The following is a 25209-nucleotide window of genomic DNA, read 5'->3' as shown; positions in this document are numbered from 1 at the left end:
GAGCTTATGGAAGTTTATGATATGTGTCTCGTAAGTGAAGCAAGAAAACTTGAAGTTTCCAATACTTCCAATTCTCACACTACTCAGGTCCACTTACACCACTAGTCTGATCCATCACAACACTGCCTTCTGTGCATCTGGACCCTGTGAGCATAAAGAAGCCAGAAATATAAATACCCAGTAAGAGACATGTGAGTCAGAGACAGAGGGTAGAAAATGAACTCCACAAAGATTCAGGACACTGTCACATTCATGAATATTTTAGTGTTCACATAGCATATTGATGATAGCTTTAAAAGCACTGCTGGCACACCACAGACCCAGTGAGGGATATTCCTAAATGAGAATGTGAGGAAAATCCTCCTAGAGGACAGATCTGTGATATGAACAGGAATGCTTATGATTAAGAGATCCCCAAGCCAATAAAATGCTTGAGCTACCCAACTACTTTACGTAACTCAGCTTTCCTTCTACCTGCACCTCGTCACAATCCACTCCATGTGACAGTCTTTATATGTGACTGCATGCCAAAGATGATCACCACCGACTTTCCACAAGTGATCAAAGTTTTAGCCTTTTCTGATCTATGAGTAATCAACTTTAAAATCCCATCACAGAGGTCTGTTTTATAAACACTCTTTAGAAACTAGTCTTTCACATTTCTTTGAAAATTGGGCCTCAGTCAAGGATTACATAAAGGTAATTTATTTGGGAAGTAATCACGTGGATCAGGAATGATGGAAAGAGGGAGTAAAAAAGAGAAAGAAAATATATATATATGAGTAGCTTAATAGGCCATTAGTACAGTGGACAAGTGCTCAACCCTACACGACCTGCAGTGAAGGTTCATAAAACATCTCTGAACTATTGGTCCAGGATTCTGTCTCCCACACATCAAGGTGGTTCCATGCATGTGAACATCCTACCATTTCAGGCTGCCCACTTGTGATAGTGAGAGGCTTCCTCAGCGTGCACCATACTTTGATGACAGAGAAGCGCTGGGGAAAGAAAAACTATGTAGCTTGAGGACAAGCTGAGACATTTTCAGAATGGACCTGAATGAAGCTTGTTGAATTCAATACAGAACTGGTTATAGCAATGTGACTGTGATTAAAATAAAAGGTTTATTCCTGCTCTCAATGGGTTATAGTTAGGTTGCGTATGTGTCATGGTTTGCTCAGTAAATCCTAGGGTTATTCTTTCTATTCCCAATTTCTCTTTCAAAAGGTTGAGAATAATTGACAGAGCACAGAGGTGGTGATATTGTGTAATGTGGAAAGGAATTGAGTGAAATTAAGCTTGACACTTAAAAGACCTGAACCCGAGGATCTTTTTATGTGATGAAAAAGTATTTTAGATTTTATCCTTTACCAGATGTCATTGATGGATTTTGAGCATGGAAATAATATGACCACACCTGCATGTTAGAATGATAAAAGTTTGTAGGCAGCAAAAGTGCTAGAACTAGTAGTATAAAGACCAACAAATAGAACCATTTTTAGTAAGGAGGTGAAAGAGGATGATAGGAAATATTCAGGCAGTAGGATTATACAGAGAATAATCTCTTGAAAGTTATTTTGAAGAAAGAGTCAATGGCCTGGGTTTGAGTTTGAAAACAAAAGTATAAGAAATAGAGGAATCTAGGATTACTCCCAGGGGAGCAATTGGGTGACCTAATACAAGTTAGAAACATAGATTAGAAAAATGTTGCCTGGTGTGGGTGAAGCATGAGATATACAATGCTCACTTGCCTATGTAGAGTTTGAAGATGGGTTGGATATCTGGAGATATATATACACACACACACACACACACACACATATGCATAACTATATATACATATGCATATAAGCATGTGTGTGTGTGTATATATACATCCAAATACATGCTTGAATTTATCAAGCAAGAATTGAGAATATCAATGTGGAGTTCAAGGGAGATACCTGGGCTGGGTAGAGTGAGAATTAATAGCATATAGCCATTATGAGGAGAGAAAAATAAACAATGGCCTCAGAAAGATTCCTGAATCGTGGACTTCTCTCAAGGGCAGCTCTCAGCCACTAAGGAAAAAGGAGAAGATTGAAAGTGAAGTAACACAAATCTATGACACTAGAAATAATGACGTGTGATTCCTAGGATCATTGTTGTTAGGTTATTTATTCCCCTTGATCTGATAGTAGGAATAGCTAGAATAGATGGTTGGGATCCATCCTGAACTAGTAATAACTAAGTTGGAGAAAACTACTTCCCCAGGGGTCAAAGTGGGTCTCCACATTTAGATTTTTTTTGTAAATAACAACAGCTACCAATTTTGATTGCTTACAATGAAAAGCATTGGTTGAGCCTAGAGCTTCTCCAAAAGTATGCTATTTGTTCTGGATGGATTACAGTTAAGTTAAGCATATGTCCTGGTTTTCCCAGTAAGTCCTCGGGTTATTATTTCTATTTCCAATTTCTCTTTAAAAGGTATCTATGTCTGCATAATCAGCTGTATAGTCCTTCTAGGTATAAATGCACTGAAATATTGATCCCTTCAATAGGCTAGGCAATTTAGCGTAGTTGGGGGCCCCAAACTAGTTTCCTCTGCCCTTATCAATTTGCCTCAATGTGCAAAGCAAATATTAGACTTTTCCATGTGTGGTAAGATGTAAAAATCATAGAGAATCTGGGAAATCTGCTGGATATAACTATTCCAATTTAGAGATAACGTATGGGTTAAGTGGTGCAAGATCAAACAGGAAGTGGGATCAGATCTCTCTTACTTTGAAGCTTGTGATCCTTTCATAATTCCACTCTGTTTTCCAAGCATCCATCTAGAAGGGACCCATTCCATTAATTCATCCTCTGAGCCCCATGCCAATCTAATGCTTGAGCTACCCAACTTTACATAACTCAATTTTTATTCTACCTGCACCTTAGTGATGTCCACCACAGCCTTCTTCTGTTTATGCTGAAATAATTTTGTGATGATGACATCAGAAAGTGTTCACTTTTCAAGACAACATCAAAAACAGATGTCCATCTTATTATCTTTTCTAAATAATCATGTCATTTGGGTGCCAAACCAACTACTTCAGCAGAACCTAAAAACCTGCAAACGAGAACTTGGTATAAAGTATACTTCATTTTGCAGACAATTTCCATCTACATAGTTTCTGACATTGCATTTTCAAATCAGATTGAAATATAGCTTTCTTACTGAGTACACTCTTAAATTTATCTGACATAAAAGATTTATGAAAAGTAATTGAAAAACATAGTCAAGTAAAGTCTTATACATGTCTCTCTTATAACTGTCACATTTTTAAAAATTGGCAACGCAAAGAGTTTTTCCTAAATATTTATCCACACATTTCAGTTCCTAAATATTTACCCATGAATTTCAAAAATAGTTATGATATTCAGCCAGAATATTTCCCTTTCCAAAGTGCAAATTCAATTGGTACCAAGCCAATGGAGAAAAAACTTAAATATGATTATGAATTCTCCTACCCTAATTTGTCCAAGGTTACTCAGTTACCAAGAGGCAGAGTAGGGAATAAAGTCAGGTTTAGATTATTTCAAAAACTCAGGATTTGAAATGATGCTCCCAGCTGTCTTCAGTTGTCGCATGCCCACTCATGAGACATAATTCCTCAGAGTTGATCTACCTGTCTTTCTTTGAATTTCCGATCTACCTACAATTTCCATCCTATCCAGGTAATACCTTTTGGTCACCTATTTTAGCAAAGCTTTGCCCAAGAACTATGCAATCCTGTTTTCTAGCTAGCCTGGGTAAACCCTATTCATCCTTCTAACTAGATTCTTTTGTAACACATTTAATTGACCATATATGAACTTGTAGTGACTAGAAGGCATTTAGTCATTGGAATAGAACACCCAAGTATGGTAAATGAAATGCCATCATCCAGAAAATTTGGCCTAGATTATCCTACTTATTCTAGTTCATTAAGTAATTGGTTGTAATATGTTTTAACAGTTGGGTCCCAGCCCCCAATCTAGAGTTGTTCAGTTTCTTTTGAGAGCAAATATTATTTAATACCTTAATGGAAGAGCATTCATTCATAGAATTTAAATTTTTTAGAGTTTCTCCTAGTAAAATGAAACCTATCTTTTAATAATCCAAATGTGTTTTTATATATTTCATTAGGGAATGTTTAAATTAAGTGCTATTAGTGTGATAAAAACATTTCAAGAAACTACACTACAACATTTATGATGTTTTATTAATAATACTACTATTTTCTAAATATTTTTCTATTACTTTTGAAACTTATTTTAAATGAAAGTTGTCCATAGAAATAACAAGATATAATTCATAAATTATATGAATGTATACACTAAAAATAATATACACACATACAATTATAGCAAATATGTAATTGAGAATTGATGTTTATGAAGTAGGACTGTAAACTAACTAGACAGGTTTTTTTTCTAGGCAATGCAGAAATATAAGCCCAATTTCATGATGAGCCTTGGTTTGTAAGACACAGAAATAGAGCTAAGCTCATATTTGTGAATGGGGGGCAAAATTCTAACATGAAAGTAATTGACAAATTGAATATGGTTTTGATTTTTGACTGCCAAAGCTCAGCTAGTCAGGCTGTGGTGTCATATATTGTAAATCATAAACTTTAAGACTGTAGAGGATTTACAGATACTTCTTTTGTAATTTATATTATTAAAGCTGAAAGTGGTTCTCTCTGATTCAAACTTCAAATTTGTAAACAAATACCTACAATATAATGCTAACTTTTAGTTTTAGAATTACTGGGTTTTTTTGTTTATTTGTTTGTTTGTTTTTTACTGTTTTGGCTGGTGTCTGGTAAAAGTGGAATTGAGAACCAGATTTGATGTCAGGGGAATTCAACGAATCCATAAGCCTTGGAGGTCCTACTGATCAAGTCCAATTACCAAGCTTTTATTGAGCATGCATTTTTATGAGCCTATTATAGTTGCCACCTCACTGCTGTCACTGAATTGCATTACAGTGCTTGGTCCATTACTTTGCATCACTATGGCTTCCCTCCCCATGTGACAGTTTTGGCCAGAGCCAGGCTTTCTTGCTAGGCAGTAGCTAAATCATGAAGCTTCTCTTCCTCTTTCTCCCTCCTCCAATTTATACAATGTCACTACTGGGATTTAGCATCTAGGCAAAATTTATCCTGCCTTGCTTCAGAACACCATTTTCTTGATCACCAGCCAAAATACCAGCCTTTTGTTTTTATTCTCCTTACTGTGCCATCTTCGTAGTTGATATTTTCTTTCTCTTTTCAATCTTCTACTCCTTGTTGCCTTCTCAAATTTTTCCACTATGATACTAAAATTCAAAATGCAATGATTAGCATCCTCAATATCATCACCTAATCCCTCCTGTGTATTCTGACTTGAGTTCCAATTCTTCCCTAGGCCAACTGCACCCCTGAAGCTCACTCATACGAAAAGGTTGCAGAAGGAGCAGGGTTTTACCGATCATCCCAGTAATTTCCAGACCATAACTCCTCTGCCCTTCTGTTAATACCTTTTCTCCTATGTGAATTTCATATGAACTGATTGTGGTCCCATCACTGTCTCTGCATTTATGGGTGATTTTATCATCAGGCCCACTGTCTTCCACTCTACGTTTCCTGCAGTCATCCTCAGCGGACTCAATATTTTCACCTATCAATTACCTTGGCCTCTAAGTTCCTTGACTTCTTTTCCTCTGTCTCAATTATTTACGTGTATGAAACTTGTTCTCCCTAATAACTTGCCCATTTAAAAATATCATATTATTCCAGTTTACATACTCTTAATATACCCAATTAAGTAATTTCCTGACCTCTACTCCCTTTTGCTATCACTTTTCTTTTCTTTAAATATTCACCACCCTCTCACGTCTTTATTGTGCTCCTTTTCCAGCTTACACTCCATGTTCAGATGTGTAATCACTTCCTTGCAAGCACTCTTAACTCTGCTTCTCTCCCCTCTTACTCTGCCATTATTGCCTGGTGATACTCAAGCCTGATTAAGCTCCTTTGTGTACTTGCTCTGTGCCTGTATCTGAGAGGCTCCAGGATGCTAGAAGAAAAGCACACAACTGTGCCGATGGGCACTTCATCTCAAACTCATGACTACAAGTCTCAAATTAGCACCCCACAATGCCATATAATCCCATCACACTTCTCTAGGAAACTCATTTGCCTATTCTCCTCTGTATCACCCTTTCCTGATGTCCGACTTTTCTTCCCCTCTCACTCTCAGCTGAAAACATCGCAAGATAGTTCCCAGAAAATTAATCAGGAAAGAATGACCTCATTTTCTACGCTGGCTCCTCCTTTTATCTGCATCTGCACACTCTGCCATTCTCCCAGTTATAATGGAATAGGTGTCCTGCTGTCATGTAAGGCCATCCCCTTCATTGCTGCTTTCAGAGATCAGCACTATGCTCTTTCTTTTTTGCAACATTATTTTCTTCCTCTCCATGAGATCATTTCTACTTGCACAGAAATATGCCTTCATATCACTCATCATTTAAAAATATTCCATGCCTCTTCAGCTATCATTTCAATATCTGCTCTCTTTACAAAAAAACTCTTTAAAGGATTTTCTGTATTCACTGCTTCCACTTCCTGCCATTCTATTCTGTCTTAACCTCACTGTAATTGAACTGTTGTTAACTGAAATTACTTTTATCACCATCACCAACATTTTATATCTTCCCAAAGCAAATGGTCAATTTTCTGTCCTACCTTGCTCAAAATTTCAGTAGTATTCAACAAATCTGACCACTTCCTTCTCTTAAATAACTTCATTTTCTAGGCTTTTGAGACCATGTTTATGTGCTTTTTTCTTCCACCTTGAGGAAAACCTTGAGGAAAACTCTTTCTCATTCTCCTTCACTGACTTTTTTCTTCTTTTCTTTTTTTTTCTTTTAGATGGAGTCTTCCCCTGTTGCCCAGGCTGTAGTGCAGTAGTGTCATCTCGGCTGACAGCAACCTCTGCCTCCTGGGTTCAAGCAATTCTCCTACCTCACCCTCCTGAGTAGCTGGGATTACAGGTGCCCACCACCATGCCTGGCTAATTTTTATATGTTCAGTAGAGATGGAGTTTCACCATGTGGGCCTGGCTGGTCTCGAACTCCTGACCTCAGATGATCCATCCACCTCAGTCTCCCAAAATACTGGGATTACAGGCGATGGCTCTTCTTTATCAGACTTCTAACTCCAGGAAGTCCTACGGCTCTGTCCTCAGCCATTTCCCATTCACTAGCTTCTCTTTTCCTAAGACAATTTTATCCATTTTAATGGCTCCAAATGCCACTCACACACCATTTTTCCTAGTAATGAGTAATTAATAACAAATAAATAAATGAATGTATTTATAATAAATGTGACCTTTTTAATAGTCTTAGCTATACCTTGTATATATCAAACCATGTGACTTTGGACATATTTATTTGTGTCTCTACTGGCAACATTACTTTGTGCCTGGGGTTCTTATGAAAATTAGGTGATAATATACATGAAGTACTTAGCACAGTGCCTGGAGAATAGGGGGCCTCCAATAAATGCTAACACAATAAAAATCTTAGTTGTGATACCAACAGCCTATTATTTAGAATGATGTAATCAAGTCAAGCACATCCAAGTTCTTAAATTTTTACCACAAGATCACATGCACAAGATGGTAAAAATCACTTGGCCTTTTATGAACTTCTATTCGTGAGCTATCTCAGCAAAATGCGTGATTATGCTTTTTATTTGGTCAAGGTGATGGTTTCATGGCTGTACCATACATGTCGCAAATAACTCCATTTCCTCAACTTTAGATAGGAATACAGCCAATTGAAGAAAAGCTTAGAATGAATGTTTCCTATTAAATTCATACATAGAGTTTAAGTTTATCCACATTGGGAATAATTGAAACGTTTACTCTCTCTGGGAAATATGTCATGGGTAAAAGGCAGATTTAACTTCTTTCTTCTAAATTCACACCATTTTAGAGGGGATAAAATCTTTATATTTTTTCTCATTTCATTTTTAAGTCAGCCTTGCCAGTTAGCAGAAAGAATATTTTTATTTTATAGATGAAAATACTGAGGTTAATTTGCTGTTCAAAATCACATCACTTGTATTTGGTAAACTTGTGCTTGACACCCAGGTCTTGACTGATCATATGTTGAACATTCCAGTGCTATTTTTCAATGCTGCCACCTTAATGGAGTACAAGATGAATTTATTTTATCATATGAAATAGAACAGGTTGTTTCCACTTGTTAACACCAATACCTTTATTTTACTGCTCTCTAAAACATTTCCCTTAACATCCCTCTAACTGAGAAGCTCCAGGTGCATGCCTTAATCCACTGTATATAACTTTACATGCCATGAAACACAGCCATTTAACTCTTGTGAATTTCTAGTAATGCAGAAGACACCCAAACACTCACCAGTTATCAAACACGACCAAAAATGGAGGAAGAGTTAGAGCAAAAGAACAGCCTACAAAGAGATTTCTTTAGAAGGCAGTGAGTAGAGAATAGCTTTCAGAATCAGTTGCAGCAGGGTCCGGACTCTGTTTTCATCATGATTTTGCTGTGTCACTTGAGGCATAAATACTTTGAATCTGTTTCTCATCTAAAAATGAGGACAGTAAAATGTAATTCAAGGGTCAGCATGAGGATTAAAGTGCTTATTAAGTATTTGTGAATAAAAATCAACTCAAAATGAATTAAAGATGTAAATGTAAGATAAGAAATTTTAGAACTCCTAGGAAAAAACACAGGAGAAAAGCTTCAAAACATTGGTCTTGACAATGATTTATTGGATATGACATCAAAAGCACAGGTAACAAAAGCAAGAATAGACAAGTGGAACCACATCAAACTAAACCGCCTCTGCACAGGGAAGGAAACAATCAACAGAGTGAAAATACAACCTAAGTAATTGGAGGAAATATTTGTAAACCATATATTTGGTAAGAGGTTATTATTAAATGTATATAAGGAACCCACGTGATTCAATAGCAAAACAAAACAAAACCTGATGAAAACAACAATCTGATTTTAAAATGGGCAAAGGATTTAAATAGAAATATCTCCAAAGGTGACATGGTCTGGATGTGTGTTTTCTTCAAATCTCATGTTGAAATGTGATCTCCAATGTGCGAGGTAGGCCTAGTAAGAGGCATCCCACATGAATGGTTTGATGCCACCCCTGTGGTAATGAGTGAGTTCTCACTCTGCTAGTTCACGTGAGAGCTGATTGTTTTAGAGTGTGGTACCTCCCCCAACCCTTGCTCTTTCTCTTGCTTTGCTCTTGTCATGACACACCCGCTCCCACTTTGCCCTCTACCATGAACCTGAAGCCTCACTAGAAGCTGAGCAGTTGCTGGTGCCATGTTTTCTGTACAGCCTGGAGAACCATGAGCCAATTAAACCTCTTTTCTTATAGATTACCCACTTTCAGGTATTTCATTATGGTAACACAAATAGACTAGCAGAGAAAGCATACAGATGGCCAACAGGTATATGAAAAGATGCCCAACATCACTAATAATCAAATAAAAGTAAACCAAAACCATAATGAGGTATCACTTCACGCCTTTTAGAATAGCCCTTATTATTTTTTTTTTTTAAAAAGATAAGTGCTGGCAAAGATGAAGAAAAATTAAAACTCTTATATGCTGTTGGTAAGAATGTAAAATGATGTAGCCACTATAAAAAGCAGAATGAGGGTTCCTCAAAAAATTAAAAATAGAACTATCATATGATCTAACAATCTTAATTCTAGGTATTTTTCCAAAATAACTTAAATCAGGATCTCAAAGTGATATGTGCAGTCCCATGTTTATTGTAGCATTATTTACAATAGCCAAGAAATCGCTATCATGGTTGTGTGAATAAAGAAAACGTTGTATGTACACACAACGGAATACTATTCAGCCTTAGTCAAAGAAGGAAACTACCATGTGTAACAACATGGATGATCCTTGAGGACACTATGCTAACTGAAATAAGCCAAACAGAAGAATAAACACAGCATGATTGTTTTTTATGTGAGTTATCTAAAACAGTCAAATTAAGCAGAGAGTAGAATGTTGGCTGCCAGGGGTTTTGGGAGAGGGGACTGGGAAGGTGCTGTTCAACAGGTGCAAAGTTTCAACTATGCAAGATGAATAAGTTCTAGAAACTGTCTGTGCAACATTGTACCTGCAGTCAACAATACTGTACTGTACCTCTAAAAACTTGTTCAGGGGGTATATCTCATGTTAAATATTCTTGCCACAGTTAAAATAAAGAAAGAAAGAGAGCCACCCATATCCAAGTTTGATCATTAAAGTATCTATTTGTTTTCCTGGATTTTGTATCATTTGATTCTTAAATATTCCTTCTTGCTATAGCACTGTATAGCAATATGAAAAGTCCCTAAATACAGTAGCATCTAGGGTTCACACCTTGTGTTACACTACTAAACTATTTTTGAAAGGGTGGGCTATATCCTACCCCTGAAACCTCCTGCTAAGACTCCGGTAGAAAACAAATTGTTTCATGCACCAGGAGCCCAGAGTTATTTTGGGCCTGCCACTTACCAGCAATGTGGTCTTGTGTGGGTCATTTAACATCTCTTATATTTTCTTTTGTTATCTATAAGTCCCTGAGGCTGGGCTAAATAATCTGCTAGACCATTCCTGTCCCAATGTTCTCTGATTCAACATATGAACTGATAACAAGGATTTCCAAATTAAAACAAATTCAGTGTTGCATCCAATTCGGAATGCACTGACGTGATGTTACCAGATTTAGCATATCTGTGGAGAGAGGGAAAAAATACAGAGTTTACTGGCAGCCTGGGTGAGTCAAAAGGCCAAGCTATTTTTGGTAAAGACCACTAAACTGTCTCAGGCACTTATATGCATTTTCTTAGCAATAGGACAAAGCATTCTGCTCAAATTCCAGGGAAAGACCTACACCTTTGCTGCAATTCAATAGTGAAAGAAATATACTTTATCAAATAAAGACAAGACACACTGAATACTGACTGGGTAGTATTTATGTCAGGCTTCTCAGTTTGCTGATTGGTAAGGTTTTCAAGTGACCTCATGATTAGATAAGATTCGTAGCTCAAGGAGAGGCTAAAGCAGCATTATTTAACTCTTTTTTTCCCCTTTTGCCCACATTGAATTGAATTCACATATTCTTAATAAGTATTAATAGTTACCTTGTGATGGGTCCGTTTGTCAGTGCTGTGAGGTAAAATGAACTCATGCATATTAAATTTGGAAAACAACTTTTCAAACTAAAGTCAGATCAGTGGGTCCTTCTAGTGTATGTGCATAATTAAAATAAATAACATAACTTTTCTTTCATCCCCGAAGTTACTGTCATATCATGAACTTTGAGTGAGTTCAGCTCTACTAGAGATGGATAACTCTGATACCCTCTGTGTCTGCGTCGAGGAGGCTGCAAAAAGTGGCATTAGCAAATAAGGACTCCAAAGACAAAGACTCGAATCCCAGTTCTGCCTCCTCATGGCTCTCACTGGCTCTACCTTGGGCAAGGGATATAGACGCTGGCCCACTTTGTTTCCTTATCTGAACAATGGTGATCATAACTGCACCTAATGTATTAAATATACATGTGAAGTATTCAAGCTAGGGGCTGACAGGTAGCACTAAGTAAACACTATTAGTATTATTTGCCTATTACTAAAACAAACTTGGAATTACAGTTTTGTATAATTGTATATTTTGTATCTTTATGTGTATGTAAATTTGGCTCTTTCAGGTTCCACAGTGCAGAAATTCACCTATTCCTCATTTGTTTTGCCACTTAAGATCCATTTTTGCCATTTAAGAGCTACCTTGCCACTTCACAGGTAAAATGTTAAATGATTTGCCTCCACCTCCGCTAAACACGAACCTTTGTAAACATAGGGGGCTGGGTCAAGGCATCTTCCGGCCACAAGGGGGCTGAAAAATGGAGGCCACACTGAGAAAGCAGATGGGAGGAATGTTAAAAGAGAATCCAAGCTGTTGTATTCAGACCTTATTCAAGGTACCTCTAAAACTCTATTCTTGAAATGTTTATTTGTGTGGGACAATACATCCTCCATGTTGACTGAGCTAGCTTAAGAGGATGATCACCCGACACTGGCTAAAAGCAAGTCCTAGCTATTAGACACATGAAAAATGCAACTCTCTTGGCCTACTGAATCAATATTCAGGAGTAAAGCTGAGGAATTCTTAATCTTTAACCAGGGTCCCAGTGCTTCTCCTATAAACCCCTGTTATAGGGTGAATTAAGTTCCCTAAAATTCACATGTTGAAGTCCCAACCCCCAGTATCTCAGAATGTGACTATATTTGGATATGGGGTTTTTAAATAGGTGTTTAAGGCTAAACGAGACCACTAATGTGTGCCCTCATTTAATATGACTGGCGTCTTTATAGGAAGAGGAGATTAGGACACAGACACACATAGAAGAAAGACCATGGTTGAGCAGTGGTTCATGCCTGTAATCCCAGCGCTTTGGGAGGCCAAGGCGGGTGGATCACCAGAGGTCAGGAGTTCAAGACCAGCCTGGGCACCACGGAGAAACCCCGTCTCTACTAAAAATGCAAAAATTAGCCAGCTGTGGTGGTGGGCACCAGCTACTCGGGAGGCTGAGGCAGGAGAATCACTTGAACCTGGGAGGTAAAGGTTGCAGTGAGCCAAGATTGTGCTATCACACTCCAGCCTGAGCAACAAGAGTGAAACTCCATCTGAAAGAAGAAGGAGGAGGAGGAGGAGGAGGAGGAGGAAAGAAGAAGAAGGAAAGAAGGAGAAAGAAGAAGGAAGAAGAAGGAAGAAGAACCATGTGAGAAAACAGAAAAGACATCTATGTACAAGCCAAAGAGAAAGGACTTGAGAAAAAAAAAATCCTGCTGACATCTTGCTCTTGTACTTCCAGCACCCAGAACTGAGAAAATAAATATCTGTTGTTTAAGCCACCCAATCTGTGGTACTTTGTTAAGGAAGCCCTAGGAAACTAATGTAACCAGCTCTTATAAACAACTCTAGTACTCCTCATCTTATACCAACATCTGTTTTGCAACCTTTTAGGCAAGCAATCCTACAGCTTTTGTTTAAAGCTCCCTGCAAAGGGAACTCACGAAATTCCATTATGGCCCGTTCCATTGTAGAGGTGCTGTTTCTCTGTGAGAAGATATTCCTTACCTTGTGCTGAAATTTATATTATCCTAACAATTAAGGTTCATAATGATAATACTGGGACATTCTGAAAACCTAGAGTGCTTCCAGAATAATCAAAGTAAACATTTTACACACTGAAAGCTTATTATTATATGTATTGTTTATGGTATAATGTTTGATGTGAATATTTTACGTTTTAATTCATTTGGGATGTATGATAAATATTATTTGATTATAACCAGAACATCCAATTTACTGATCTTTCTGGTTAAAGTGTAGTTTATCATAGTTTCTAAAAGTAGAATGAGATAAAAATATGTGTGCTGTTTTCTTCACCCAGGGATTTTGAACTTCTGAAGTATAATCACCAAATGATGATAAAATCTTAATAGATTTGGCTTCACTGTCCTTTTTAAGGTCGAGTTCTTTAGCTGGAGAAGTAATATTTGTTGCATACAGATTTCTGTCTGCCCATCACAAGCTTCCTATTCCTATAAACTTACAGGCAACACTTCTGTTAGGAAGTAATATTTTAAAAATATCTTCTAGCATGTCCTGCCAACCATTTTACTGAAACAATGATTATTTTGGACAGGCACTGCCTAGTGGAGTTGTTTAAACTGATTCAATTACCTGTATAAATGACCCCTAAAGCTTTTCCGTTGAAGAGAGGATGTTTCTCACACTGGAGCACGCTGACAGGTTAAAATTTTTAAAAAGATCCTTTCATTTCAACTGACTGTATTGAAACTCCTATTAAAAATGATAATAATAATAGTGAAAGCTAATATTTATAGACTGCTAACTGTGATTCCAATATAGACCTTTACATGTATTTCCTCATTTACTATCATTATTAATTGATGTAGGCTGTATTTTCTATTTGCATTTTACAAATGAGACTCAGAGAAGTTTAATAACTCAAAAAATCACACTCTTATGTAAGCAGCAGATTCAAATTTCTTATCAACTCTAGCTTTAAAATCATGCTGTCAATTACCGTGTGCCTCCTACAAGAAGAATGTACAGTCCAAGGAAAGAAAGATTTGTCCTCTAGGGAACAACTGTAAACCATCTGTAAAACAAGAATAATAATATCTGTCTCTTGAAATTTATTTTAGTAAGGATTGAATATAAATGTAATTTATCTCAGTACCTGGCCATAATTCTTGGCAGTTGTTACCTAAGTGCTTTATTAATATCAGTTTTCTCCTTTCAGCAATATTAGCTACACATACTCAGGACACTGAATTGGGCCACACAAGAAAATCTAGAAGTAGAAGACACAGTTGCCTCTGACTTCCCAGAGTTTATGTTCAAGTGGAAAAGCAAAAGATAAAGGTATGAAAAATTTTCAAAACAATGTATTCTGGTGACTGCATAGACCAGGGGTTTGGGAGCCAGACTCCACTGGTTTGCATTCTGTCTCCACCACTTCCATCCACCATTTGCAAACTCAAACCAATTACTTTCCCTCTCTAGGTTTCAGTGACTTTATCTTCAGAAGGGGAATCTACCTTTTGGGGTTGAATGAAGGTTTTAATAGATGTTATTCATCAGTGTTCATTTGTACCAGGGAGGATTGTGAGAAATTTCCTTTTTGTATCTCATTTGATCCTCACAGCAACTTGATGAAATGGGTACAGTTCATTTTACAATTGAGGTAGTTAAGGTGCAGGGAGGTACATACTGACAAATGTCACATAGCTAGTAAGTGTTGCAGGTAGGATGCTGTCTCAGGCAGTGTGGCCTTAAGCCCAGTCTCTTAACTACACAACACTGACCTCCAGATAATAAATGATACACGTGAAATTCCAGAAATATTAAAAATGCCCCCAAATAGTGTATTTATCACATGATTAATACTTTGTCAAAATAAAATTAACTAAAAACTGTTTCTTAGGCTTAAATGAAAGAATAAAAGATTTTCCAAATTGTCAGAATAATACTGCCTTTGAGTACAATGAACAGCATTATGGTGGGTTTTTTGTTTTTTGTTTTTCTCTCTAATTCCCTAAATGAAAGAGTACTAAGTCTATGGAATTGACAGCATTTCCAAACTTTTTAGATTCCTGCTCCTTCGTGTTCTTTCCAAGGATGACTTTTAACTTGATGACTTTTCCCATTAGCTCTGGGCCTCTCAGCTTGCTTTGCCCAACAAAGGTCCACAGATAAATCATACGTGGCTGACATGATTTCCTTGAAGTTCTCAGTGGTCTCATCTGCCTTGATGTGGTTCCTTTCATGGTTTCATATGGCACTTGTGGTACAGGAGTAGGCCTAAGGCCAGCAGGGTCATATTGCACCCATTTGTTTTCTCTTCAAAATGGAGATGGTATTTAAATGAAAAATTGTGTTCCAGGAACAAATTATTTCCCTTTGAAGCTCTATCCTCTCACATGACATTTTAAGGTTTTGTGGAGAGAAATAATTTGTAATTTTACATATTACTCTATGTTAACTTGGTCCTCCCATTTACAGTGAAGAATGGAAAATTCAGGTCCATTTTCCTTTCTTCAGCATTAAGACAGAATCTATTTACAGGCTTGTAGTTTTTAGAAATCACTTTCCAAATTATATCAGCTATACATGAACGTTTACATATATTCAAACAATATAAGTAAAAATTATGTCTTTTTCCCTTTACCATTTCTATTTCCTTTCTCTTCCTAAAGGTATATTCTTCTCAGCTTTTAAAATATATTTATATGCATATACATATGTATGAAAATATGTAGTTTTTATTGGATAATATTAGATAAAATATTTTGAGCTCAGTGACCATACAATCTATCTTGTTCTTTGTAATGACCTCAGATTCCTCAGTAGAGATGTAATACAGCTGGTTGATAAGACTTCATTTTTTATCTATCTTTTTTCCTCTAGTTATTTGGAAATTACATACCCTATTTCAAACCCCCAAGTTGTTACTGTTACAGTTCCACAGTATCTATATATGTAGCACAGGTTGAGCATCCCAAATCCCCAAATCCAAAATTTGAAATGCTCCAAAATCCAGAACTTTTTGAGAACCAACCTGATGATCAAAGGAAATGCTCATTGAAACATTTCAGATTTTTGGATTTGGGATGTTAAACTGGTAAGTATGACAATAAAATATTTCAAAATCTGAAATCTAAAACATTTCTCATCTCAAGCATGTTGGATAAGGGATACTCAACCTAAATATGACATTTATTACTATCTAGAGCTAATCTGTATATACAACCTTCCCCTACACACACACACAAATTTTTACTTGCCTTCATCCTTTCACCATATGCTACTAACACATTGATACAATCTTAAACTTTCCAAGACTATAATTTTATTTGTTCTTTCAAGGTTTTGTCTTTGGTATTCTGCAGTTTGAGTAAGTTACAGGCAGATGTGTGTGTGTGTGTGTATATTTTGTCTGTCTTTTTTTAATCCTGCTTGGTGTTCTCTAAGCTTACTCAATCCATGATTTGGTGTGTAACATTAATTTTGGAAAGCACTTGAGCATGGTTGTTGCAAATATTTCTTCTGCTCCATTCTTTCTTTCTGGTATTCCAACTATAGGTGTTACACCTTTTGTTTGGATATTCTCATCTGTTTGGTTCATTATTTATTCTCTTTGAATTTCAGTTTAGAAAATTTCTATTATCTATGTTCCAGTTCACTGATCCTGTTCTCAGCTATGTCCACTCTACTAATGAACGCATCAGAGGCATTCATCATTTCTGTTGCTTTGCTTTTGATTTCTAGCATTTACATTTGATTCTTTCTTAGAATATCTGCTTACATTACTCATCTGTTCTTGTCTAATATCTTCTTTTTCCATTAGTGCCTTTAACACATTAATTATAGTTATTTTAAATCGTTTGCCTGATAATTCTATATCTGTGTCATATCTGAGTCGCATTCTGATGACTGCTTTGTCTCTTCAGAATGTTTTTGTTTGTTGGTTGGTTGGTTTTGTTTTATTTAGTTTTTGCCTTTTGGCATGCCTTATAATTTTCTGTTGAAAGCCAGACATATTGTACTGGGTCATAAAAACTGAGCAAAATGGCCTGTAGTGTGAGGATTTATGTTAATCTGGCTAGGAGTTAGATTATGTTTAATATGTGCTGTAGCTATAGGTGTCAGAGGTTTCTAATTCCTCTAGAGTTTCTGTTGTTGGCTCCCCTGTTGACTTGGGTTTTTTTATGCAGTCCTCAGAGAGTCTGTGTCATGCAGCTTTTCCAACTGTAATCCACTGTTATTATACTTGTCAGTGTGATGGTAAGGTGTGGTGAAGAAGGAGCCTTCTATAATCTTCCAATTAGATCTTGGATTTTTAGTCAGTCTGTGACTCAGGGCAGTGACCTTCACAGATGTTTCGCCAGTGATGCCACTTTTTCTCTCGTCTTCTACTCCTTTCCCTAGCTACCTCCTTCCCAGTCTATTTCCTTGAAGCCTTAACTCCTGTTGATAATGTCTTTCCCCTCTTAGGTGAAACAAGAGGATTGGAAGGGACTAGAGTAGGAAGAATTCCCTATTTCCGGCTGTGATCAGATTTCATAATTGCTCTCTGCTAAAGACTTTCACAGGGAGACTATGTCTTTGTTACAGAGAGGAGTTGGACACATTTCTCAATACTTACTCCCCCCTACCCCTGTCTCCACCGCCAGAACCCTAAGGGGATCTTTCCCAGATCCTCATGATGAGAATCTGATAATATTCCTGGAAGCAAAACCCACAAACTTTTAGGAAATCCCGAAGACTGGGGTCCCTAGTAGTTTCTTATTCATGCTGGTTCACAGTCAGCCTTCAATAACTTATCAAAATTACCATGTAAGTGTTCCACCAGTCTATGACTCCAGCAGCTTCTTTTCTAGGTGAACAGATCTCAGCTCGATCTCTCTGGATGCACCTGTCTCTCCAGATTTTGGGGTGGTTTGCCATGAGACCCAGGTTCTCTGGTGGAACCAAACATGTGTTGATTTTTAGTTTGTCCAGCTGTTTTTGTTCTAAGGACAGGAGTGATGACTTCCATACTTTACCTGTTGGTGCTGAAACCAAAGACTATTTACTATTCTTATAAAAAAGTTTTATCAGTTTCTTTGCTTATTATGCTCCTGATAAAATACATGGAAGATTTTTAAATATTTTGGTGAAATATAACTTTAATAAGCTTTTCAGATAGGGTTATGGGTGATAAATGTCCTAAGTCCAGGAATGTCTACATCTACCTTTATTCTGCCATTCAAATGAATGATAGTTCGTCTACACGTAAAATTTAAGGCTCGGAATTTTTTTCTCAACACTTCGAAGATATTAAATGTTTTCTTGAACTCAGTGTTTTTAATGAGGAGTATATAACCAGTCTTTCTTTCTTCTTTTTATTTTTTCACACAGATTTTCACTCTGTCTCCCAGGCTGAAGTGCAGTGGTGCGATCTCAGCTCACTGCAACCTCAGTCTCCTGAGTTCAAGAGATTTTCATGCCTCATTCTCCCAAGTAGCTGGGATTACAGCACTGTACCACCATGTCTGGCTAATGTTTGTATTTTCAGTAGAGATAGGGTTTTGCCCTGTTGGCCAGGCTGGTCTCAAAACCCTGGCCTCAAGTGATCTGGCCACCTCAGACTCTCAAAGTTCTGGGATTACAGGTGTGAGCCACTGCACCCGGCCTGGTTATCAATCTTTCTTGCTCCTTTGTAAGTTATCTGCTTTTCTCTCCAGAAACTTCTAGAATTTTCTCTTTGCATCTGACGTTCTAAAGTTCCACTTACAATATATCAAGGTGTGGGTTTGTTTTGTTTTTACTCTCCAGGAACAGTTCCATAAGCATTCCCATGTATCTCTCAGAGACGAGACAAAGTATTCACCTCTCTTCCCCTGTTGCTTTTTCTTTTCTTAAAGTTAAGGTGAAATTCACATAAAATTAATCTTTAAAAAATGTACAGTTCAGGGGTATTTAGCATACTATATTGTACAACCAGACCCTCCATCTAGTTTTAAAACATTTCAACACCCTAAAAGAAACCCCCTTACCCATTAAAAAGTCTGTCCCCATTCCTTCCACATGCCATACCTGAAAACTACCAATTTTCTTTCTGTGTCTATAAATTTACCTATTTTAGATATTTCATGTACATGGAATCATATAATATGTATGGCCTTTTGTGACTGGCTTCTTTCACTTATCATAAGGCTTGGAAGATTTATCCACAAGGTAGAATGCATCAGTACTTCATTCATTTTAATGGAGAAATACTATTTGAGTGTACATAAATATATTTTGTTTATCCATTCACCTGTTTATGGACATTTGAGTTGTTTCTACATTTTGGCCTAGATGTGGGTCTTCTTTTCATTCATCTTGTTTGGCATCCAATCATTACTTTCAATTTTATAATCTATTTATTTTTCTGAGCACTGTAAAATAATTTTAACGTTTCTTTGAATATTTTGTTCTATCCATGCTCTTTATGTTCTTCTGGAATTCTAACAAGTTTATTTAGAACAGTCGGATGTTGGTTTTCTTCTGCATTTTCAATCACATTGTTCTCTTCTCCTGAATAAAGAAAATGGCTCAACTCAATTTACAACTCTTCAGTGAATGAACTTTTATGTTTATTCTGCTACTCAGAGCATCAGATGCATTCTTCAAGGGGCAGATTTTGAATTTCCAATCTCTACATCTGTTTCTTTTCTATAGATATAATATTGCTCCATATCTTTACTAGTTATAAACTTTTGTTAAAAGTCTTAATTTGTCATTTCTAGTAACTTCATGGTATCTTTGTATTTGCTTTGGTTTTGTTTGGGAGTTTTCATTGTATTAATATTGATATTCCTCATTAAATTAGATTTCCCCAAGTTTTGGTGATTCTTGACCATGGGATCATCATGACTGGAGAGTCTCTCGCAGAGCCTTTCTATAAGTGCCGTATTTGTTTACCGCATTCTGACTCCAAAGATGGTAGTGGAGCAGTTGCCTGTACTGGTCACTGCTTGGCCTAACTGATTGTTGAAAGAGGGTGAAAACTTCAGATTGGAACTGCTGTAGGTCTCTAGTCAAACACCTGATATGCACTTCAGGGCCCTTACCTGACAATCTTATTTACCACCTCCCAGCTTGGAGTAACTATGAGTCCTCTTCCACCTGGAATGTGTTTGGAGCTATGCTTTTGGCTCTAGGTTTCTCTTCCTTCAGGATTTCCTAATAATTTCTAGACCACTGATTTTATCTCTTTCTTCAGGATTTCCTAATAATTTCTAGACCTCTTGGGTATTTTCTAGAACTGTATGTTATATCTGGGGACCAAGAGAGGGAGAATGAGGCTTGAGAACATGTTCAATCTGCCCTTTGGACCCAGTGAATGCACATTTTGTATGTGGAAAGGAGAGTACATGCTCATAAATCCCTGTTTAAATCACCTTTTTAAAAAATAACACATTTACTCAACAACTGCCCTAGGTAAAACTTACACCAGGCTCAGAAGCTGCTTTTTTCTCTCATACCCCTGCACAATAGGAACTAGAAGGAAAAATTATGAAATTTGTCAGACCTTCTTACAAAATTAATGATCGTCACAGAATCATGAAGAAAGAGGTTTTGCAGAATGGTGGGCAATCAAATATTCCTTACCAATTTTTTTAAAGGAGGACCTGAATTCTTCAAATTATCAAATGACTACTGTATTCATTTCCTAAGGCTGCTATAGCAAAGTTCCATGAACTTGGTGGCTTCAAACAACAGAATATTCTCTCACCATTCTGGGAGCTAGACGTCCAAAATCAAGGTGTTGGCAGGGCTATGCTTTCTCCGAGGGCTATAGGGAACTATCCTTCTGATATGGTTTGGCTCTGTCTCCTCACCCATATCTCATCTTGTAGCTCCCATAATTCCATGTGTTGTGGGAGGGATCCGGTGGAAAATGATTGAATTATGAGGGTGGGTCTTTCCCGTGCTGTTCTTCTGATAGTGAATGGGTCTCATGAGATATGATGGTTTTAAAAAATGGGAGTTGTCCTGCACAAGCTCTCTTATCCTGCCACCATCCACGTAAGATGTGACTTGCTCCTCCTTGCCTTCCGCCATGATTATGAGGCTTCTTTAGCCACATGGAACTGTGAGTTCTCTATTAAACCTCTTTTCTTTGTAAATTGCCCAGTCTTGTGTATGTCTTTATCAGCAGCGTGAAAACAAACTAATACACCTTCCTTTCCTTTTCCTAGGCTCTGATGGCTTTTGACGATTCTTTGTGTTCCTTGGCTTATAGACACATCAGTCCAATCTCTGCCTCTATCATCACATGGCTTTTTCCCTCTGTGACTCTGTGTCCAAATTTCCCTTGTATAAAAACACGAGCCACAGGATTAGGATCTACATAATCCAGTATGACCCTAATCCAGAATGGCCTTCTCTTCATTTGATTACATCTATATTTATTTAACTTTTATTTTAGGTTCAGGGGTACATGGGCAGATTTGTTATGTAGGTAAACTCGTGTCATGGGGGTTAGTTATACAGATTGTTTCATCACTCAGGTACTAAGCCTAGTAGGCAATAGTTACTTTTTCTGATCCTCTCCCTTCTCCCACCCTCTACGCTCAAGTAGGCCACAGAGTCTGTTTTTCCCTTCTGAGCGTCCATGTGTTCGCATTATTTAGCTCCCACTTATAAAGTAAGAACATATATAGTATTTGGTTTCCTGTTCCTGTGTTTGCTTAGGATATGGCCTCCAGCTCCATCCATGTTGCTGCAAAGGACATGATCTCATTCTTTTTTAATGACTATATGGTATTCCATGGTGTATATGTGTCACATTTTCTTTGTCCAGTCTACCACTGATGGACATTTAAGTTGATTCCATGTCTTTGCTATTGTGAATAGTGTTGCAATTAATAGATTATGCACGTCTTTATGGTAGAACAATTTATATTGCTTTGAAAATATACCCAGTAATGGGATTACCAGATTGAATGGTAATTCTGTTTTAAGGTCTTTGAGGAATCATCAAACTGCTTTCCACAATGGCTGAACTAATTTACATTGCCACCAGTAGTGTATAAGCATTCCCTTTTCTCTGCAACCTCGCCAGCATCTGTGTGTGCTTTTTTTTAAATAATAGCCATTCTGACTGGTGTCAGATGGTATCTCATCATGGTTTTGATTTGCATGTACCTAATGATTAGTATTGTTGAGCGTTTTTTCATATGCTTGTTGGCTGCATGTAAGTCTTCTTTTGAAAATTAGCTGTTCATATCCTTTGCCCACTCTTCAGTGGAGTTGTTTCTTGCCTGTAAAGTTGTTTAAATTCTTTATAGATTCTGTAATGATTATAGCTTTAAGAGCCCTATTTCCAAATAAGGTCCCATTCACAGTTTCCAGGGGTTAGGACTTCAACGATCTTTTGAAGGGACACAATTCAACACATAATACTTATTCTGGATGATTTTGTTAAGAGGTATCTATGAGCCTCCATAAAATAAGCCCATGTGGTTGCTGGGAAGCAGACTGGGTTCACGAAGAATATGTCACGTGATATCTGCTTTAACACATCACACTGACACTGTAAATATAACTCCTCCCTATCTTCACTAACCTTCAAAATCTCATATAAGAATCAAAGAAATAGAAACAAAAGAAGTAAAAACATATACTAGCCCTTGAAATTGGGGAAGGATTTTATGCATTCTGGTAGACACACGAGTGGATTGAAATAAGTGATCATTTGTGATGTCAACAAAGGAAAAGCTCATTAGAAGAAAATATCAAAAGGATCTCACTCTAACTCTGTGGAACACCAAAATACTGATAAATTCAGAGCAAGGGCTCAAAGCAACAACAGCAATGTAGAACATCCATTGTAGAACACATCTCCATTCTACCAGCATTTCAGGCAAAGAGCACCGTGATGACACAAGAAGCATCGTGGACTGCAATGTTCAACCCAAGCTGTAACAGCATGGCTAGCAGGCTAAATAAGTCAGAGGATGGTGTGGTTGGTGCACTGAGATCCACAGCTCCGAGAGCCAGCTCCACCTCCTACTCACCTCCATCATCAAGTAGATGTTCAAGGAAGAACACTCACTGAACACAGATGCATAGAATCCTCAAAGATCTGAGCAAAATATCCCGAGCAGGTTCTGGTAATTGTGGAAAAGGTCTCAGGCTCTCAGGTCGTTAACAATGACAACCAGAGGAAGTTGGGTCCAGTTGATGCCACTGTAGGTCAGTTAATACGAATCATCAGGAAAAGGATTCAGCTTCCTTCTGGAAAGGAGATCTTCCTATTTGTGAACAAGACAGTCCCATAGTCCAGCCTAACTATGGGACAGCTTTTCAGAAGGAAAAAGATGAAGATTGATTCTTATATGTTCTGGCCTACAGCACATGGAACATGTTGGGCTTCTGAGGGCCATTACAGGGGTAGGTGCACTGTTCCTGTTTGTGTATCTTGTAAACAGTCAGCCATTTTCAGTTATTATACCAGAACCTATTCACAGATGAATAAGTGTATTTGTAACTGGATTTATTTCATAATATTTCGAAAGATTTGTTTCTTTAGACAAATTTTCATGTAGAGTTTCATTTTGAGTTTTTCTTTTTGTGTACTGTCCTCATTGCTATATTCTTGAGGGAACTTGTTCTTCTGAAAACCATATTTAAGGAAAATATTTCCACATTGAAGGGAGGTAGGTGTAGTATTAAAGTGAAAGGGAAGGAGATAATACATTTATTCTGGATTGTATGTGAAGCATTAGATAGCTAAGTATTAAAAGAATCTAATTAAATCCTTAGCAATCAGAACACTTGCTTCCCCAGATTTTGCCAACTGCCAATCATGTCGGACTGAGCTAGTCTGTTTTTCTTTCTGAAATTATTAAGGTAAATAATTAACAATAAAACTATCTTTTATAAAGTTAAAAAAAAAAGCAGGGGTGATGCCATGGCAGAGTCATATGGAGAATAGATGTGTCAGGAAAGAAATAGCTAACTTCAGCTGGCACAAACCCTTCTTCACACTAGGAGGACCTCCGGGAAGTCATTGTTTCCATGCAAATCCTTTGCAACTTATCAGAGAACTGAGAAAATGGGGTTTAATCAATCTTCAAGGTTTTCTTATCCCATCCCCTGGGCCTAAAATACATCAATAACAGGATTCAAACATCTCTGGCCATATCAGATTCAATTGCTGAACAAAATTTGTTTTCTCTATTCCATCAGGATAAGCAAAACACTAATCTTTGGATATACAAAGTAACTTTAGTTGCAAATACGGAAAACAATTCAATGACTTGATGGAAATGCCCCCTGAAGAAATAGAATTACTACAAGAAACAGAAGATAATTTTATAGAACATCTCATTTTTACCCCAGGTTGGAAAATACACCACACAATTTATTTTTTTAAAAATCTAGAATAAAATACATATTTTGTTAAATTTAAGTATAACCACTGGGAGATAAAAATGGGCATAGTATTTCTAAAAGCATTAAAAGTGCAAAATAGCTCAATACATTGATAGATTTTTTTAAGAAAATAAAAATTGAGAAATATAACAGACATAGGGAAGCAACATAACTGAAAATCCAAATTGCAGTAATGTAAAGAATATCACAGATCTCAGTTTGGTGCCCATGATTCTGCAGATAGTTTTAAAAAGCATAGTGTTTATTTTCTTGTTTGTTTTAAACAAAGAGTATAAATATGTTTTCTTTGTTGCAGTGTTGGTTTCATTGCTTGCTTGTTTTAGTTGAATTTGTCACTTTTAGGTGGAACCCACAGAAGAGCTTAGCCAGGTCCCACCACTCCCTATTGTCTTATAACCACCTGATTTACACTTTTACTCCAACTAACGAGACTCTGTAGGCAAACACTGCTAGGAAATATATATAGGAAAACTTCCATTATTAACATTGCAAAGAAATATATGGTACCTTGAAGTAAGTTAGACAAAAAATGCCCAGGGTCAATATGAAGAAGCAACAAAGTTTACCCTAGATGTAAAAAACAAACAACCCCCCCCCAAAAAAAAAAAACAGAAGCAAAAAGCA

At 37.1% G+C, this 25209-nt stretch overlaps 1 protein-coding gene and 1 pseudogene across 1 annotated transcript in view; one reads left to right on the top strand and one right to left on the bottom strand.

The window, feature by feature from the left end:
- COLEC10 (collectin subfamily member 10) overlaps nucleotides 1-25209 on the bottom strand; it is a 199843-nt gene that overhangs the window by 104604 nt on the left and 70030 nt on the right. The gene's annotated exons all lie outside the window — the stretch shown is intronic.
- On the top strand, nucleotides 14808-23566 carry LOC140712149 (gamma-aminobutyric acid receptor-associated protein-like 2 pseudogene; annotated as a pseudogene).

This window comes from Chlorocebus sabaeus, chromosome 8, assembly GCF_047675955.1.
Source record: "Chlorocebus sabaeus isolate Y175 chromosome 8, mChlSab1.0.hap1, whole genome shotgun sequence".
Lineage (NCBI taxonomy): Eukaryota > Metazoa > Chordata > Mammalia > Primates > Cercopithecidae > Chlorocebus > Chlorocebus sabaeus.
The sequence above is the reverse complement of the archived record's forward strand: the minus strand, read 5'-3'. Positions and strand labels throughout refer to the sequence as shown.